Source organism: Hylobates moloch, unplaced genomic scaffold, assembly GCF_009828535.3.
Source record: "Hylobates moloch isolate HMO894 unplaced genomic scaffold, HMol_V3 SCAFFOLD_115, whole genome shotgun sequence".
Lineage (NCBI taxonomy): Eukaryota > Metazoa > Chordata > Mammalia > Primates > Hylobatidae > Hylobates > Hylobates moloch.
The window spans coordinates 30115-46599 of NW_026652390.1; the positions used below are offsets into that span (position 1 = coordinate 30115).

Consider the following 16485-nt stretch of genomic DNA (forward strand, 5'->3'; position numbering starts at 1 on the left):
CCAGGAAGGGTGGAGGCAGGTTAGAAAAATCATCCCCTCTCTCCCACAGCCACCTGGCTCACAGGTGCCTTTAGAAGTAACATTTCACGTGAGGGCTACACTGCCCCATTTTAGAGGTGGGGAAACAAAGGCCCGGAGGGCTAGGGAGGAGGGCAGGCTCCCCAGCTGGGGAACGCACCAGCTCCTCGAAGACGCTCTGTGGCTTGGCCAGCTGCTGAAGCCTCTCCTGCTGTTCCTGAAGCCTCTCCTCCTGCTTCTGAAGCCTCTCTTCTTGGACCCGGTTCAGGAGACTTATGCGCTGATTCTTTTCGACCTGGGCCTGGAGCTCTCCTGCCACTCTCTCCAGTTGCTTCCTCAGGTGCTGCAGGTCCACCTCACAGGGCACTGCTGGGGGCTCCAGGGGCAGGGGTTCAGCTGAGAAAGGAAGCAGACAATAAGGGCCTCTGGATTCTCAAACAAAACAAAACAAAACAAAAACCCTCCTCTTGGTGCACAGCTCCTCTCAGGCTCCTCAAACTTGGCCTCGCTGCTAATGATTCCTTGCACCTGGATGGTAGCCAGTCTTCAAAGCCACTTTCAGATAGAGAGAACTGTGGGTGGCTGACAATGGGCCCCCTTTGCTGATAGGGACACTGAGGCTCATAGAGATGACGACTTGCTGTCTCCTGGCACAGACCTCTTTCCCTCTGTCTCCCTCTCCCTTCCATCCACCCACCTCCCTAGGGCATTCTAAGCCACCCCCACAGCCCTCTGATGCCAGTCCTGCTCCCAGGTCATGCCAGCCCCATCTTACCCATCTGATTTTTGAGTTTGGACTGCAGCTCCTTTACCCGATGCGTATAGTGATTTTTTGACTTTGTCAAGGTGTCAATCTGCCCAAAGCACAGAGGGAAAGGGCCCTGGAGAGAGGGGCTGGTGGCTGGGCAGGCTCCCATCTCCCTCTCTGCCCCCACCCCCACAAAGCCCAGACCCATGACCACCTCTGGCCATACTATTCTCATTTTACAGATGCCCAGGAAGATCTAGTGACCTATCTAAGGTGGGGTGGCTGAAGGGTCAGATCTCACCTCCTGCGACATTTTGCTCATCCTCTGCTGCCGCCGGGCCCTCTCTCCTTCTATTTGATGAGCATATTGATCTCGTTCTAATTGGACTTGGGTCAGCAACTCCTTCAACTGCAAGAATGGGCACAGAAGTTAGGAAGGGCTGTCACTGGTCCTCACCTGCTCCTGGCCACCTGGGGTCATCTTCCTTCCACATCCCTCCCTCTGCAAAACCTCACCCGTGTTAGCTGTGTTTTCAGCCGTGCCTTCTCCTCTGTGGATTTCTTTAACCGCCACCAGCTAAGTTCTCTACTGCGGCTCGAGAACTGGATGGTGAAGAGTGAGAAGTTTCGATCTGGGGAGCCCGGGACATTCCACAGAGTGCCCCTTAAAAGGGCCAGGGCTAGGCTCAATAAACAACTCGGTCAGTAAAGATCAAGGCATTTCCAAGCCCATAGTCTGGTTTTTAAAAGAACTCAGAAAAGTTGGAAGGGACAGGGAAAGAGATTGAATTTACAGCTGGCTAACAGAGGCCCAGAGAGATCAGATAATATTGCTGTTGTTACTACTATTATTATTACCACTGTTTGAACCTTTATGGAGTGCTTCACCAGGTACCATGCTAGCAATCCCATTTAATCCTCGCAACCACCACAGGAGACAGTTACTATGATTACCTCTATTGTGTATTTGAAAAAACAGGGAGTATTTGAGGTTAAGTGCTTGCCTAAGATCAATTAGGCAGAGCTGGGATTTGAACACCCAGGTCTATCTGATTCTCTAAGCCCATTTTTCTTGCTGGGGGTGGGGGCACAGATAAGAAGGGGAAAATTAATCTTTATGTGCACTGTTTGAAACGATGATACATTCGCATAGTCCAAAACTCAAAAAGTACAGAAAGGAAGTATCTCCCAGCCACCCCGTTGCTCTCTCCTGAATTTTTTATGAACACTCTCAGGCATGTTTTATGTCTATTATCATAGTATGTACACAAACACGCACACACACACACATTTCCCCTCTCTACAGAAATGGTAACATACTAAAGGTACTCTTCTGTACCTTCACAGTACGAGTACCCAATACCCCACCTAGGAGCTGGCCAAGACCACAGCCAGGTAAGGGCAGGGCAGGCACTTGGCCTCCAAGCTCTGTGTCCAGTGCTCACTCCCCACAGTGCCCCCCAACTCACCCACAGCAGCTGACTCAGCCCCATGCTGCCTCTAACAACCATAAAAGCAGCGAGAAATGGCCATGCTGCCTTCTGGGCAGGACACTCCATCCTGCAGAAGGGACCTTTAGGCTCACTCCTCCACCCGTGAAGCTGGGCACCCAGGGGACAGGGCAAGTGGTTGAACTCACACTGATATCCTTCTTCTGTTTGGTGGTGACAGCAGAGAGAGCCCGCTCCAACTCTCCTATACACTGCGATGAGCATTGCAGGTGGCCTGCCAGATCCTTGGACTCTTCTGCAATGAGAGAGTTGAGATGGGACCCAAAGGACTCCCCCTGAAGACCTGTCAAAGTGCCAGGTTGAAGGATGACAGGGTGCCCAGATTCCTACCTTCAAAGTGTCTGAGAACACCTTTTGTTCTACACAGGTCCGTGTGGAGCTCAGTTTTCTCGGTGTTCAATATCGCGATTTGAAGCTTTGGGAGAAAAACAAAGCAAGTGCTGAAAGAGAAGGAAAGAAACATTCTCGGGAGGACAGGAGGAAACTTCACACCCTCCACTCACTTTTAGCCCCCATTCGGCCTGGTGTCTCTTCTTGTTTTCTTTCTTTTCCTATAGGAAGAGGAAGACAGAGCTCTTACCAGGGGGAGGCAGAGATGGCACAGCAAGAGACATGCCCCCAGAATGCCACCAATGCCCCAGGACAGGCCCACCCATGGGACCAGGTTATGAGAGGCCCTGTGGGGATGGGGTGGAATGTGAAGAGTGAGCCTTCTTCCCCAGGCTGGGAGTGGGTGAGATGAGACTGAGGCCTCTATGTCTGCGTGCCCCCCAAACCCAGCAGTCATGTTGCGAGGAAAGGAAATCACGTTACTTCTTCCAGTTGATGTTCCAGGTCTTTATTCTGTTGTTTCTGTGGGGAGAGTCAAATGAAGGTGATGGAGGGTGGCCCCCTCAACTCTATTCCCCAGACCAGGAAGCGGTAGGCAGGGGCCAGGAATGGATTTTAAAGGCAAAGTTCTCAGACATAATGGGAACATGAACTGGTAAACTCTCCTGAAGCTCCCAAGGACGGAGGATTTGGGTCTTTGTTGGCTTTTGCCCACAGCCACAGAACTCAAAGTCTGAATCAGGACTCTCTTGAGAGGACAGTAACATAAACCCCTAGAGATGGAGTTGGAGAAAGGCCCCTCCTTCTGGCAGCTTGTGATTTAGAAAAGTGCGTTCATTCAATAAACATTTACTGAGCACGTACGGGCCAGGTATGGTTCTTCACAGCAGATATAGGATGGAAAAGGACAGACAGAGCTCTTGGCCCTGAGGCTTCCATTCTAGGGGGCCTTTAAATCTCAGACTCTCAGAGCTAACAGAGACCTTTGATACTCACTACCTCCTCTGGAAACACAAGCCCAAAAAGGAGAGGTGGCTTGTCCAGAATCAAAGATCAAATTAGGGACTGAGTCACAGCAGAAATACAGGGCCCCTGACAACCAGTCAGGGTAGCAATTCCCCGAGAGGCAACAACCCCAGGGCGTGTGTAGCAAGGACTCGAGCAGGGATGTCTGGAGAGGAGAGAGTCGGCAAAGAGGGCAGCAAAAGAAGAGCCACGCTGCATGCTCTGGGGTCCCTCCAGGTGAGGCCTGGGCACCCCAGCTCCCTATTTACCCTTGGCACCAGGGGCCCCCAGCTCTTTCTTCAGGGCCCTAAGGGGAAACCAGCCCAGGATTGGCAGCATGGAATCAGGGGGCCCCACTGAACTCTTACCAAAGATTCGATGGTGCTCTTCAGTTCATTGACTTTTACGGACCTTGAATCCCAGACTACTGCCGGTTCTTGGCACGGGCTCTGAGGCGCATGCAGAGAGGAGGAGGTGGAGCAGGAGTTTGGGGAGAGGTAGAGAGAACAATCATTAGGGCTGGGGTGTGTGGGCTGTCTCAGCTGGCAGAGGGGCACCTAGTCCCCTCTGTGTGAGGAGGTTGGAGGGCTGGCCTGCAGGGTCACTGCACCTCCACCCAGAGCCTCTTACCTCCAGATCCTTCGGGGTAGCCGATGATGTAGGGCCCTCCCCGCGGAAAGCTGTTGCTGACTACAAGAGATGAGAGTGCATATGGAGATGTTCTGTCCCCCTCAGTGTCTGAGCCCTCTGACTTCCTTTCTTCCCCATCAACTGGTGACATTTTCTTTTCTGCCTATCTTGGACCTTTGTCCCATAACTCTGTGCCAACTTCTCTCATGGTTCTTATCTCCTCATGGTTCTTATCTCCCCACCATCCCACCCGGGGGCCCTTTCAATGACTCCTGATGGCAAGTGACTGTTCTCATTGTCCTGGCTTCCCCTTGAGACTGGGGATGAGGAAAATCAAACAGCAATGCTGGGTGTCCTGGGTGTTTGCAGCAGGCCATGTACTATGTACTAGGGATTAACATAAAAACAACAATAACAAATCTCATTTAAACTTCACAAATGGAAGTCAAACAATACCACCTCTGTTATACAGACGTAAAAAGAGAGGCCCAAAGAGCTCAAGCAACTTGCCGTAAATCATATCCCTCCCAGACGGAGAGGCGGAGAGGCAGGATTCAAACCCAGAATTCCTTTTTTTTTTTTTTTTGAGACAGAGTCTCGCTCTGTCTCCCGGGCTGGAGTGCAGTGGCACAATCTCGGCTCACTGCAAGCTCTGCCTCCCAGGTTCACGCCATTCTCCTGCCTCAGCCTCCCGAGTAGCTGTAACTACAGGCGCCCGCCACCATGCCTGGCAAATTTCTTTGTATTTTTTAGTAGAGACGGGGTTTCACCATGTTAGCCAGGATGGTCTCAATCTCCTGACCTCGTGATCTGCCTGCCTCGGTCTCCCAAAGTGCTGGGATTACAGGCGTGAGCCACCACACCCGGCCAAACCCAGAATTTTTAACCAGTACCCAACAGTCCATCCACAGTTTTAACAATTACCCTCTACTGCCCCTTGGGCCCCCTGTCCCCAGGAGCCTGGCCAGCCAAGACTCACATCCCCAGGGGACTGGCAACCACCAAAAGTGGCTGTCTCAGGGATACTGCCATTTGTTTTCCTGTTCCTCTTCTCTCCTGCTGTAACTCTACGGCTCTTTCTCTGCCAATATTCTTTAAACTGTGGGAAAGAAGAGCAGTAATACTCATGAGAACTGTCAGCCCCTACAGCCACATCCTCCTTTACAGTTTTTACAAAATACTCTTATACACCATCTGATGTAATGACACCAACAACAGTACAAGGTGTTGTCACAATCATTTAGTGACTGAGAGGGATTGATATCATGGCTAGAAAAAAGAAAAAGGCGATACTGGGACTTTGAAACTCAGTCTTCTGACTCCAAGCTCTGAGGCTTTGCCAAGAATCAGCAGCTGCCAGGGGCCAAAACCAGAGGCAGAGGTAGAAAAGTAAACATTAAGTAGGCAGGAACTGTATGCCGTGTGGTTTAGAGTCAGACATTCTCACACGTCTGTTAGTGTGAAGAAGTGCACCAGTACCTCTCAAACTTTTATATCAATGTGTCCTCATGGCAGAAGGCAGCCTTTTTGTTAAATCTGGGAATTTAGCAGAAAGAGGACAAACCAAGTCTCATTTCAGAGAGAAGTCTGGTATACTCTTAGAAACCTATGTGACTGTCATCCCTAAGTACATTCATGTTTTTTCTCTTGATCTCAAGAGAATCAAGGGAAACTGATGCTTCGGAAAGATGTCCCACATTTATCCTGTGGCACTCAAAGTACCCAAGGTGGAGATAATATGAGCAAGATTCAAGCTGTCAAGTTCAGTTTCCCAAGATCTATTCCACAGAAGATGAGCAAATCTCACTTCAGAGACCACTGACTGAAGGGCAGTCTGGTCCCAGAACCATGGAGAATTAGAATATGAGATAGAGAACTGAGAAAACAATGTTGAAATCTCTCTGGAAAGTAGAAGCCTGGGAGAAAACCAAACCAAACCAATTATCCCATTGCCACCCAGAGACACTGTGAACCTTTTGAGCTCATGGGGGAGGTGAAGGCTTTTCCCACTGTCAATGTCTATGTTAAGGGAGTAAGGCAGCCTGAACCCTCTTGCTCCTAGGTCCCATCATCTCCATTCCCTTTGCAGCTGGAAATTTGTGCTGTGACCAGAGGAATCAGAAATGGGGTGACAACGCTTAGGGGACTGGGTCATAAGATCAAAGGCTGGTCTTGTGGTAACGACAGTTCCTAGGTGGATTGTGACATCACTACATTCCACTCCTCCTGGTCGGGGGAAGGGACCACATCAGCACAATGTCCGAGTTGCTGCTCCACAATGGGGGAGGGAAACACAGGGTTGGGACCCAGCTCCTTGGAGATGCCAGCGCAAAGAGCCCAGGGAGGTCCACCTTGAGGCAGCAGGAGGGGAGGGCAGAGTCTGCAGCAGAGAGCTCCAGGAGTCACCAGCCCAAAGTCACCCAGGGATGAGTGGCGAGGGCGGGGCCTGGGGCTGGGGGACCGAGGTCCTTGGAGACGCAAGCCCAAAGAGACCAGGGAGGTCGAGTTTGGGGCGGCAGGAGGTGAGGGCCCAGTAATGGAGCGGGAATCCCCAGGAGTCACCCACCTGAAGTCACCCTGGGGTGACTGACGAGGGCAGGGACTGGGCTGCTTGCTTAAGGGGCAGGGCTGACTGACAAGACTTTGGTGGGTGGAGCCCAGAGGCGCCAGGGTTGGGGGGCCCAGTCCAGTGTGCCTCAGGAGTGGTATGGACTCTGGCAGTGGTCTTGTCATCGGAGGGGATCTGTGGCTGGGTTGGGGGGTGATGACCTGGTGCGTTTTTACCTTTGTCTTGGCTACAGCCAATTTGCTCTGTCGAGTTTCTTCTGCCATCACGGGGTGGGTAGGGAGGCAGGGTTGGGGCCACGTCAGTGAAATCCCAGCGAGCACTAATCAACGCTTCCAGTCACCTACCAGGTAGCTGTGTGACTGAGCCAGAGGAGGCATAACCAGGGCCCCAGTAGAATGCAGAATAGGGGTGTGGCCTTAATGCTCCAAGCCCATTGGTCAATGACAAAGATGAAAGGGAAAGGGGGGGTGTGGCTGGGCCCCAGTGTGTCCAGAGGGACCTGTGGCTCACAAGGAAAGCTGCCCATGCAACCGCTGCCCTGCCCACTCTGTGAGAGGGGAGGGGCCAGCTTTTGCTTTAAAATTTTTAAAAATGTTATGTGTGTATACTTTTTATATATATATATATACGTGTGTTTCTGTGTATGTGTATCTATGTGTTCCTCCAGAGCTGTCTTCATTACCCAGCTTCTATGCAAGGTCTATGATTTTGGCCTATATTTTTCATCTTCAAATACAGTAAAAAAATTACCAATACTACCTTAACTGAGATACAGATCCTATAAAAATGGAAAATCCATAGCATGCTTGATCATTAATGAAGCAGACTATATTATCCAACATTCCAATAAGATAAAATAATCACAATGATTCTCTTTGATGGAAAAACGTTTATCTTATTCTCCTATGTTATTGTTAAGATTTTTTTTCTTAAACAAGAAACATGTCTAATATCTGTAAAAACACAAAGCTTTGGGGGTGGGTGCAGTGGCTCACGCCTGTAATCCCAGCACTTTGGGAGCCCAAGGCGGGTGGATGACCTGAGGTCAGGAGTTCGAGACCAGCCTGGCCAACAGGGTGAAACCCCATCTCTACTAAAAATACAAAAACTAGCCAGGCGTGGTGGTGGGTGCCTGTAATCCCAGCTATCGGGAGGCTGAGGCAGGAGAATCACTTGAACCCAGGAGATGGAGGTTGCAGTGAGCCAAGCTCACACCACTGCACTCCAGCCTGGGTGACACAGCGAGACGCCATCTCAAAAGAAATAAAATAAAATACAAAGTAAATTTTAACAGTTTTCAATTTAATAAGCACTCAAAGCTCTTTACCAATTTAAAACAAATACAAGGTCCATTTTTCTAGAATCACTTGGCTTCTCTAAGCCTTGCAGATGAAACTGAATTTCTCACTTGATACTTGGCTATGACTTGCAATCATGAAAACCAAGAATTGTGTTATGTCACTGTGTACTGCTTGTTACCTGTATTTCACACGAGGCTGGGATCAAGGGTCAAATCTTTCATGATTTGCTCCATAACCTGTGCGCTTCTTATCCCAGACCAAACTAAGCTTTTGTTTAGAGTTCTACAATTTACAGTTAGTAGACAAGAGTGGTTCTCAGTAATGTAGTCTCTGGACTAGCAGCAGCAGCAGCACCTGAGAACTTTCTGTAAGTGCAAATTCTCAGGCCCTACCCTGGACCTGGTGAATCAGAATCTCTGGAGTAGGGCTCAGCAATCTGTGCTGCAGTAATCCCTCCAGGAGCTCAGGAACCTCTGGCATACAGCAGGTAGAAAGATGTGTTTCCTTCTGTAGGTCCAAAGCCAGGGATACTATATGTTCTATCTCAATATGAAACAATGACATGCAATTAAAACACTCAACTCTCCTTCCTACTCCCACCCTCCATCCAATGTGTTTTATTTTCATGAGTTCAATAAGAAAACAAGTGGCAGTCAGAAGTTTAGTCTAAAAAGTATATTTACAAGTATTAGTTCTCATCCAGCCTGACCTCATACAAAACCATTTACATCCTCTTACAGCTAAAATTTTTAAAAAGTATCTTCACAATCTAAGTCTCAGGCACACTAGGAGTTCTATAATAAAGCACCAAGTAGATTGGAATGTCCAAACTTACTAGAGAAGTGGAATCATTGGCTATATTTTCAAATTGCATTCCAAGGAAATTTAAGTTCTGAAATTTTTTCACCTTCATACTTCCAACTTAATAGAATTCAACCAGAACACTCCATTCCTTCAAAGCCTCTAGCCAGGCAAAGTTTTACCGTATTACTTCTTGCTTTCAATGGATATAAAGCAGAGTCCTGGTTGGCACATTTTGTATGCCTGCAAAGATGCAGAACTAAACAGTTCTATCTGTTCCATGTTAAAACAAAAGTCCTGTAAACCTTGGATGGTGAGTGTAATACTTCAGCACTAGCACCAAAGCCTCAAATATGAAAAGATACCAAGAACAGCACTAGCAAAGAAAACTAAACTCTCAGCCAGGAGCAGTAGTTCACACATGTAATCCTAGGACTTTGACAAGCCAAGGTGGGAGGATTACTTGAAGTCAGGAGTTCAAGACAAGCGTGGGAAGCATAGCAAATTCACATCTCCACAAAAAATTTTAAAAAACAGCTGGGCATGGTGGCACATACCTGTACTCTTAGCTACTCGGCAGGCTGAGGTGGGAAAACTGCTTCTGCCCAGGAGTTCGAGGCTGCAGTAGCTATGATTATGGCACTGCACTCCAGCCTGGGTGATAGAGCAAGACCTAGGTAATTACATTCTCTCCTGCTCCTGTTTACACAAAGATCACTAAGTTAAAACGCTTTCCAATATGGCAGGATAAAAATTAAGTGAAATGTGACTTTGGAGTTTGGAGGGAGAAGGAAGGAAGGAAGGAAGGAGGGAGGGAAGGAGGGAAAGAGGGAGGGAAGGGGAAAAGGAAAAGGAAAAGAAAGGAAAGGAGGAAGGAAGGAAGGAAGGAAGGAAAAAGAAAGAAAGAAAGAAAGAAAGAAAGAAAGAAAGAAAAAGAAAAAAGGAAGGAAAGAGAAAAAAGGAAGGAAAGAAAGGAAAGAAAAAAGGAAAGGAAAGGGAAGGGTAGGAAGAAAGAAAATAAAAAATAAAATGAAATGACAAATTACTTAGTAGGAGAAAGTTTTTGTAACCTCAATGACAAATAAAAAGTTTGTATCCTTAGCCTATAAAGAAATCTTTAAAATTACTCAGAAAAAAAAAAAAATGATTTTCAACAAAAAATGGGCAATGGAGAAACAGGCACTTCTCACAAAAATAAAAATGGCCAATAGGTATATAAAAAAGATTCAAAAGCACTAGAAATCAATGAAATGTCATGAAAACAATGACATTTTCTGTATAAAGGCACAACGATGAAAAATGGAAGGGGGAACCTGGAGCTCTGTCCCTGTTGGTGGGAGTATAAACTGAGCCACTTTTCCTGGAGGATAATTTGAAAATGTCTATTAAAGACCCTAAAAATTATTACCCTCCAGAAATTCTACTTCTATGAATTCAGTCCAAAAATGCTTGCTCGAGTCCATTAAAATGTATATATAAGAAAATTCACCTCTGGGGTGCCAATGATTAACTTAATATACATCCAGCTATTAAAAATGATGATGCCAGGATATATTTACTGCCACAGAAATATGCCCAAAATATAGTAAGTGACAAAAGACTATCTATTATGATTCTACTTTTCAAAATGTTTACATGCATAAAAAAGTATAAAAAGCAGCAAACCGGCTGGGCGCGGTGGCTCACGCCTGTAATCCCAGGACTTTGAGAGGCCGGGGGGGGGGGGCGGATCATGAGGTCAGGTGATCCAGACCATCCTGGCTAACACGGAGAAACCCCGTCTCTACAAAAAATACAAAAAAAATTAGCTGGGCCTGGTGGCAGGCGCCTGTAGTCCCAGCTACTCGGCAGGCTGAGGCAGGCGAATGGCGTCAACCCGGGAGGCAGAGCTTCCAGTGAACTGAGATTGCGCCACTGCACTCCAGCCTGGGCAACAGAGTGAGACTCCATCTCAAAAAAAAAAAAAAAAAGGCAACAAACCGGAATGTTTTGAGTGGCAAATTAAAGATTTTTTTTAATATTTGTCATCCAACTTATTATAAAAAGAATGTGATTTCCTTTATAATCAGGGAGAAGTGTTATTTTCATTTATTTATATTTAAATCTCTTTTCTTTTTCTTATTTTTTCTCCCGTATGTATCCCATTTAGGCTAGAATCCCTTCCTCTTCAGGGAAACCAGCCCATTTTTGGGAAGTGCACTACATAAAGCTGCCCCATCTTCATTTATTTTAAGAGATCTGGAGACATTTTTATTTCAAATTTGTTTTATTGTTCTCAGAATTTTTTTAAATATATGAAATTGAGGAAAAGACAAAGGAAAGGCTGACTCCCTACCCTACTGGGGCTACTCTTCCAATTTTTGCTGCTATTGTTATGTATTAATATTCACTGGGTATAAAAAGATGGGCAGCCCCTTAGATCCTTTGTTCTTATCTCTTTCTCATAATCCTACTTCATTCCTTCATTCACTTATTTTTAAAAGGGTCGTGTGTACAAATACATAGTTCAGAAAAATTTTAAATAGAACCATAAAAGTGTGCAGTAAAATCCCATTCACAGTCTTATACTCCTTCCACAGCCAAACACTTTTAATTGGTTTCTTAGATATCTTTTCAGAATTTATCTTTGCAAATACACATGTATATTCTTATTCTACTCTTCTCTACAACACAAAAAGTGGCATACCACACATAAGATACCATTCCTTTTTCCTCTGAAAAAAAAAACACACACACAATATATCCGAGTTCTTCTAGACAAGTACAGAGTCTTTCTCATTCTTCTTTTCAGCTGCACAGTATGCATCATTTGGATGTACCACAGTTTACTTAACCAGTTCCCTGTTGGCGGATACTGAAATCATCCCTATCATACTATTACAGGCAATAATGCCAAACATAACCACCTACACACACCAAATTCATTTCTGAATCTGCCTTGATGAAGCCTCTGTTTGAGTCACCATAAGGTCACAAGGCTGAAAACTTAGTCCCTGTTTTAGTTTTCATTATGTACAGCAGTATGTAGCAAAAGACTCCCTCGGGCAAAGCAAACATACTCTTTGGGGATTTACTTCCTAACAGTAAATGGATAAACAGAACACCAAGGAGAACCATAAAAATGAAAAATATTAGCTGGGTGTGCAGCTATAGTCCTACCTACTTAGAATCATTTGAGCCTAGGAGTTTGAGGCTGTAGTGAGCTATGACTGTGCTACTGCATTCCAGCCTGGGTAACAGGGCGAGACTCCATCTCTAAAAATAAAATTTAAAAATGAATAAAGGCCAGGTGTGGTGGTTTATACCTACAATCCCAGCACTATGGGAGGGCTAGGTGGGAGGGTCACTTGGGACCAAGAGTTTGAGACCAGTCTGGGCAACATAACGAGATTCCATCGCTACAAAAAAATTTTAAAATTAGCCCAGTGTAGTGGTGCACACCTGCAGTCCCAGCTACTCTGGAGGTTGAGGCAGAAGGACTGGTTGAGCCCAGGAGTTCGAGGCTGCAGTGAGCTATGATCACACTATTGCCCTCCAGCCTGGGCAACAGAGCAAGACCCTGTCTCAAATGAATGAATGAATGAATGAATGAATGAAATAATGGCCCATGCTCAGCAAGACACATTACTGACTTTTGAATGTGAGGGGGGAAAAAAGGAAATAAGCCAACTAACATTTCCATAGCTGTAAAAATGAGAACTAGCCCAACAGTGTGAATGGACTGATGCCACAGAACTATACACTATTAAGTTAAAATGGTCAATTTTATGTTTTATTTATTTATCTTACATATAACCACAAGTTCATTTTATTTTTGTCTTAAATATTTTTTAAAAAGAGATAGGGTCTCATTAAGTTGCCCAGGCTGGTCTTGAACTCCTAAGCTCAAGCTATCCTCCTGCTTTGGCCACCCAAAGTGCTGGGATTACAGGTGTGAGCCACCACTCCTGGCCATTGCCACAACATTGAAGAAAGAGACAGAGAAATAAAATAGACCACATTCTTGACTATTAGGTAATGCAACTTTATTTCAACAAAGGGGAGTAAAGGCAATAAAATCCCATGCACCTGGAAAGTTTTAAACCAGCTCATAAACAACCCTAGATGAAGGAAAATTTTAAAAGGAGACTTGAAACTGTCTTTATAGTAACAATAATGGAAACATTACATGTCAAAACTAATGGGCTATTGCTAACACTACATTGAAAGGAAAGTTCATAGCCTTAAATGATTCAATAATGACACAAGAAAGAAATAAAGCAAATGAAGTTACAAAACAATAAAAACTTGGAGTATAGAACTAGGGATAAAAAGCCATTTCTCTTTCCCAATAAATGAAGCCAGGGCAGTGTCTTTCCTATACCCAGCCAGTATATGATATATAAATATAATTTCATAAATGTTAACTATAAAGAATTGGACCTATAGTGGAGAGCTAACTTAAGTAATAAACACATTAACTAAATGTGATGAAGAATTCAAAGGAACTCAGTCAGCTGTCATCTTATTGCAGTGTTTTTAAAATTAAATGTGTCCGGCCGGGCGCGATGGCTCACGCTTGTAATCCCAGCACTTTGGGAGGCCGAGGCGGGCAAATCACGAGGTCAGGAGATCGAGACCACGGTGAAACCCCGTCTCTACTAAAAATACAAAAAATTAGCCGGGCGTGGTGGCAGGCGCCTGTAGTCCCAGCTACTTGGAGAGGCTGAGGCAGGAGAATGGCGTGAACCCGGGAGGCGGAGCTTGCAGTGAGCCGAGATTGCGCCACTGCACTCCAGCCTGGGCGACAGGGCGAGACTCCGTCTCAAAAAAAAAATAAATAAATAAATAAATAAAATTAAATGTGTCTATCTCTGACTGTTAATGTTTTCATTATGTTTTCTATTTTATACTAATATCAATCAATCTTCCTCAAATTTATAGATGTATTCTCAGTCAACATCCCAATAGGTAAACTAAAGTTGATTTTAGAAATTACATGCAAATGAAAAAGGGCGAACATAAATTCTTGAAGAAAGATATTATTGGTAGGCCAAAACACTGCATATATTGAAAATATATATTAAAAGTAAAGACTATTAACTGAGATAGTGTGGCACAGAGATAAGTAGGCCAACACAACCAAATAGAGCCTAGAAAGAGACACGTCCATTGATGTGACAGAGGTGACACTGCAGAGCAGGGGAGGGAAGACACACTTTGACTCCGTGATATGGGGAAACTGATTATCTGTGTTTATTTTTTAAATAAAAAATACAACTAAACATAGCATCACACACAAATATAATTTTAGTCTACATGCCTACTTTTCCAACAAAGAGCACCAAAATTAACATCTGAAATACTGACATTCGTTGTTTCACATTTGTGGACTGATCTTTCCTCTAAGGGCTTCAAGGTACCTGGAATTTTTTTTAAACATATTTTATTGTTTTAGTAATTCATTGAACCAAGAATGTAGGATTTTCATTTCTTGCAGTATAGTGGGCAAGATACCTGAACAACCCTATCCCTCTGAAAGCAACTAAAAATACTGGATACAAAATACGAAAAAAAAAAACAAAAAAAAACCTTAAATACATCTATAAAGTAGCACCAAATTATTATTATTTTTTTTTTGAGATGGATTCTTGCTCTGTCGCCCAGGCTGGAGTGCAGTGGCGCAATCTCGGCTCACTGCAACCTCTGTCTCCTGGGTTCAAGCGATTCTCCTGCCTCACCCTCCTGAGTAGCTGAGATTATAGGCGCGTGCCATCACGCCTGGCTAATTTTTGTATTTTTAGTAGAGACGGGGTTTCACCATGTTGGACAGGCTGGTCTTGAACTCCTGACCTTGTGATCTGCCTGCCTCGGCCTCCCAAAGTGCTGGGATTACAGGTGTGAGCCACTGCGCCTGGCATATACATCTTTTTTAAACAGTGTATAACTCGAATTTATCACAGTTGACCTTCAAGTAATGATATACAAATTCATATATAAGAACCTCATATATATTAGAACTTTGTATCATAACCTTATTTATATAATGTATATAATGATATGCAAATTCCTGAGAGCCTTACACCAGAATAATCTAGCATTCTCCTTCTAGCCTTCCTACTATTGTCATACATTTTATGTCTACATATGTTATAAAGCTCACAATTGTTGTTATTTCTGCTTTAAACAGCTATGTTTGGCTGGGCATAGTAGCTCATGCTTGTAATCTCAGCACTCTGGGAGGCCAAGGCAGGAGGATTACTTGAGACCAGGAGTTCAAGATCAATCTGGGCAACATAATGAGACCTCATCTCTATTAAAAATTAAAAAAAAAAAATTAGCTGGGCATGGTGGCACATGCCTGTTGTCGCAGCTGCTTGGGAGGCTGAGGCGGAAAGATTGCTTGAGCCTGGGAGATTGAGACTGCAGTGAGCTGTGATCCTGCCACTGTACATCAGTGTGGGTGACAGAGTGAGACCCTGTGTCTCAAAAAGAAAAACAACAGCAGCTTATGTTTAAAATAGGTTCGAAAATTAAGGAAAACAATCTATTTATTCACATATTTACTTTTTTATTCTTTTTTTGTATAGATTTAATTTTCTTCTCATCATTTTTTTCTGCCTGAATAATTTCCTTTAATATTTTTGTAGTGCAATTCTGCTGGTGATGAATTTTCCCAACTTTTGTATGTCAGAATACAGCCCGCCATGCTCGAACCCCGCCCTCCCCTCTGCGGTGGGCTCCCGTGCAGCCAGAGCCTCCCCAACACGCGCCGCCCCCTGTTCCGCGGCATCCGGTCCCATCGACTGCAAGGGCCAAGGAGCGCAGGCGAGTGGTGTGGGACTGGCGGGCAGCTTCACCCGCAGCCCTGGCACGGGATCCACTAGGTGAAGCCAGCTGGGCTTCTGAGTGGGGTGCGGACTTGGAGAACTTTTATGTCTAGTGGGAGGATTGTATATGCACCAATCAGCACTCTGTGTCTAGCTTGGGGTTCATGGGTGCATCAATCAGCACTCTGTATCTAGCTAATCTGGTGGGGACTTAGAGAACTTTTATGTCTGGCTAAAGGATTGTAAATGACCAATTTGTTTAGTGACCTTGCAGTTGCACAGTTAGGGAATTAGGGTTTTATAATGCCTGGGAAGGAAGGAGAGATAAGGCTCACTAGCCACAGAAAAACAGGTAGTTTCTTTCAAAGGACTCCAGCTCTTTCTCATTCTCAGGGGGAAACAGGGTTTTTTGTTTTGTTTTGTTTTTTTACATACAACTGTTTTTGCCTACACATTTTTAAATGTCTTTTCATTCCTGTTCCAATCCCAGCACCCAGGGAGGCTGAGGCAGGCAGATAACTTGAGGTTAGGAGTTTGAGAGCAGCCTGACTAACATGGAGAAACCCCATCTCCACCAAAAAAAAAAAAAAAAAAGCTAAATTAGCCGAGCATGCCTGCAGTCCCAGCCACTCGGGAGGCTGAGGCAGGAGAACCACTAAAACCCGGGAGGCAGACACCCTGGTGAGCCAAGACCTCGCCACTGCACTCCAGCCTGGGCAACAAGAGCGAAACTCCATCAAAAAAAAAAAATAAATAAATAATA

General features: G+C 45.1%; 1 pseudogene; it reads right to left on the reverse strand.

Moving 5' to 3' along the window:
* Nucleotides 1-39: 39 nt before the first annotated feature.
* LOC116463988 (golgin subfamily A member 8S-like) overlaps nt 40-16485 on the reverse strand; it is a 51460-nt pseudogene continuing 35014 nt past the window's right edge.